Source organism: Ursus americanus, chromosome 14 (genome assembly GCF_024610735.1).
Source record: "Ursus americanus isolate L20-20 chromosome 14, mUrsAme1.1.p, whole genome shotgun sequence".
Lineage (NCBI taxonomy): Eukaryota > Metazoa > Chordata > Mammalia > Carnivora > Ursidae > Ursus > Ursus americanus.
In genome coordinates this window covers 45,120,527-45,124,746 of record NC_142140.1, presented here as the reverse complement: position 1 = coordinate 45,124,746, position 4,220 = coordinate 45,120,527, and positions in this window count along the sequence as shown.

Genomic DNA, 4,220 nt, shown 5'->3' with positions numbered 1-4,220 from the left:
TACGGCCGTCGCCGGGAAACCGCGGAAGTGAGGGCAGAAGGCGGGCGGGAAGAAGCCGCGCGAGGCCGGGCGCGCGGTAGGGGCTAGCGGTACGCACGCGCAGGGGCTTTCCCGCGCTTGCGCGGGGTGGCCCGCTGTCGCGCTACGCCCCGGAACGGATGGAACGGCGCACACTACCGTTAGCCATGGCCGGGGCGTCCTCTCAGGCTCGCGTCGCAGCTGGAGGGCCTGGTAGGCCGCGTTCTCCGCTGGACCAGGGCTCTGGGGAGTTCCTCCCCGGGGGGCTGCGGTGAGAAGACTACGAGGTGAGGCGCGTCCGGGAGGCTCCCGGGCCGCGACACCGGGAAGTAGAACCGGGAGGCGACGGGCTTGGAGGGAATGGAACTGGTCTTATTAAGGTTCCCAAGATCTCCCGTTCAGTTTCTTTCGCTCGACCCAACGCTTTGGTAAGGAAGACTTTGGGGCGGGGGACCTCCCTACCCCCGCCGGCCTCACCCTGCGTCCTCTTGGGGCTCGCCTGGCTTCGGTGCAGTCATTCGAGCGGCATGGACTGAGTGCCCACGACCTGCGGGTGCCCGGTCTTCTAGACTGCGCGCCCAGAGAGCAAGGCACCTTCCTCAAAGATGCAGTCACATTGTTTCTCAAATGATGACGAAGTGAATGTGTGCTCACGCTTGGGAAAGAGAACGATGTACAAGTATCAGTAAACGTTACAGAGCGTAGACTGTGGATGTCCCCGTAATCCGACCTTCTTGAGATTGCCATTGTTAACACTTGGTTGGCTATACCTCCCTATCTTTTCTATGCAAATAAATGTCCATGTATTTTAGATACGTTTTTTTTTTTCTTCTTTTTTGGGCTACAGATTTATCCATTTGACGCTTATGGATTGCCACCTGTATGCAAGATAATGCTTTAGGCCAGGAATCGACAAACTTATTCTGTAAAGGGCCAGATAGCAAATATTTAGGGCATGTGGGCCAACGGGCAAAATTGAGTATATCATGTAGGTACTTACATAGCCAAAGAGAAAAATACTCCTAATATTTTTTATTGTCGGCGTTCAAAATCTAGTTTTTAAGCGGCGCCTGGGTGGCTTAGTCCTTAAGCGTCTGCCTTCAGCTCAGGGTGTGATCCCAGGGTCCGCATCGGGCTCCCTGCTCCACAGGGAGCCTGCCTCTTCCTCTCCCACTCCCCCCGCTTGTGTTCCCTCTCTTGCCAGCTGTCTCTCTGTCAAATAAATAAATAAAATCTTTAAAAAATAATAATAATTAGTTTTTAAAATACAGGCCTACTAAGGAGAAGAATGGAATGCTTTTTTGCGGTTCTAAGTTGCTCTTTCCTGTCATTAATTGATTGCAAATGTTCACTAGTAAAAACTTGGTTCACAAAAAGCAGGCTGCATGTGGCTTGTGATGGAGGGGCACAGGCTCTGCTTTCCTGATCCTGTAGTCTAGGAGGGGCGGAAACTCATAAATCAGTAAACAAATACGTCATTACAACGGTGTTATTAAGGAAAACAACACAGTTTTTGATAAGGGAGGAGGGTGGGGTCTGCCTCTGGGAAGTGAGGGTTGTACTGAGATCCTAATCAGGAGTGAGCTACGTGAATACTCCAGGCAAAGGGAGCACGTGAGATTGGTCTGTGTAGTATAAAGCTCAGTAATTTGGATAGTGTGCGTATTTTTCCATGCCAGTGAAGATCTGTATCGGCGTTTTAATTTGTGATCTGCCTTGGGTGGAATTCAGAGATAGCACACTGTTGTACCTATATGTGTTTTCGTGAGTTAAAGATACACAGCATTTTTCAGATTCTTAACAGGATCTGTGAGCCAAAACAGGTTAATGAATCTGTATGGTCATTTTTTTAAAGATTTTATTTATTTAATTTATATATATATATATTTTATATTTATATTCATTTTTTAAAGATTTTATTATGGGAATGAAGATTTTATTTAAAGATTTATTTTTAAAGATTTTATAAAGATTTTATTTTAAAGATTTTAAAGATTTTATTTATTTGAGAGAGAGTATGGGGGGGAGGGTCGGAGGGAGAAGCACACTCCCCACTGAGCAGGGAGCCCAATGTGGGGCTCAATCCTGGGGCTCCAGGATCACGACCCGAGCCAAAGGCAGAGGCTTAACCAACTGAGCCACCCAGGTGCCCCTGTATGGTCATTTTTAATGACTGCTTAGAACAGTGTGGTGTGGATGTACATTCAAGCCAGACTCTGTGGAGTCTCTGGGGTTGGTTCAATTTTTAGGCCGCTATTAAAAGCGTCTTAGTGTAGGATGTGCACATTTAATACTGATAATGCTCAACTGTCCCTTCAAAAGATTGTAGACCTGTGACCACTGTTATATTCATTTCTTAATGTTAAAAACACCTGAGACTGAGCGTTCAAGCTCCATGTGGCCTCACCCAGACTCAGTTCAGTGGGCCAAATTAGAATCCACAGGTCCGAAGAAGGCAGAGTTGCCAAAAGTAGAGACTTCTGCACAGATGGTCTCCAAGAACCTGGAAACACAGCTCTTAAGGAACCAAGTAAAACGCACTCTTCCTGGATGAGATGAACTTGCTGATGGGACTCATCTAAGAGGCAAAATGGAAAGAAGTTTAAAGCCATATGCATACCCACTTTGATCTGCGAACAAGCTGTGAGGAATTTATCCCAAGTCAGAAGTAGGCGCTACCAGGTGCATGGCACAGTTATCGCATAAAATGGTGTATAAATAAATGTGCAGTAATAGGAGTTGGTTAAGTAGAGCATATCCCTGTATTGGGTACTACAATATGTACACAGACACACAAAATCAAGAAAGTATTTAATAAGAAGGGGAAATGTTTTTGGCACGTTTTTAAAAGCAGATTATAAAATAATATGCATATGCCTGTTGTGGAAAAAACGTGTATATATCCCCAGAGGCAACTGCTGTGTCCAGTCTTTTGTGTGTCTTTTCAGAAATAAAGTGTATATTCACAAGCACATTTATATATCAATATATTTTGGAAATTGTTTTCTCTGTACACAGATCTCATTCTTTTTGATATCTGTAGAATGTAGATGTCTTTTAGCTTTAACAATTTTTTTCAAATGTAACAAATATACAGAAGTTGTTACTAGAAAAAGTAGTGGGTGACTAAGGAACTCCAGGCCCATCCAGGCCTGTAGTCTCAATAAAGGCAAAGCTTGGTGTGACTGTCCCCTCGTTTCCTACAGTAACAGACCCCCCACTGTGGTCAACTAGCTGAAGGCACGAAGGCAGGGCAGAAGGAATGATGTGGGAACAGAGAAGATCTTGTTCCCATCTGGAGCAGGCAGCATTCCTCGGACCTCATCACGTCACCGAGCAAGCCTCTGGTCACAAAGGAGTTGCCCTGGGGAGACAAACGGGAGTATTCCCGTCCTTGGGAAGGACACTCCCAGGTATGAGTTGAGACTGGTGTCTGAACAATGGGGCCACGCACAGCACGAGCTCTTATTCTCTGCAGGAACAGGCCCTGACTTGTTGGAGCTGCGGCGCCAGTCTACAAAGCCACCAGGTCGCCCAGACAGGGTGGGTCCTTCAGGGTCTTGGCAGTGTGGCCAAGGCAACTGCAATGAAAGGATACACCTCACATGGCACCAGATCACCTTAAGAATATATGACAAAGGTGAGGCCAAACAAAACCGCTCACTTTATCTTGGCTGCTCTGCAGGGCAAAGGGCCCTGGCTTGGGGTCAGACACTCCTGGGTTCTGGCCTTCCTCCATTGGCCGAGTTGGACCTTGTTTCTACTTCCCGCTAAAATGGGGCTAATATCTTGGGTGCTAATGGTTAAATGAGATGTATAAAATACAAAATACGCAGAGAAGATATCCTGGGAATGAAAACATTCCACTCCCCTCAAGTAATTACTCTGGATTTTCCTTAGCATTTTTCACATACCTCCAATACAGCACCTATATACCACTTACCTAGTTACACATCCATAAATGAAGCCCGGAGTGCTCTGAGGCTTATGTATCTCAGTGTCCTGTACTTGACACGCATTAAGTGTCAGTAAATCATTGAACAGAAGGATTATGAGTTAAGAGGATGTGCACAGTTGTTTTAGCAGAAACTCTCACCCTTCAGCTGCTCCCGAAGGAAATTTGTTGGGACCTGGTTTCTGAGTAACGGGGTGGGGGGGGAGGGTAGGCTCTGGAGGCAGACTTCCTTAGTCTAAAGTCCCAG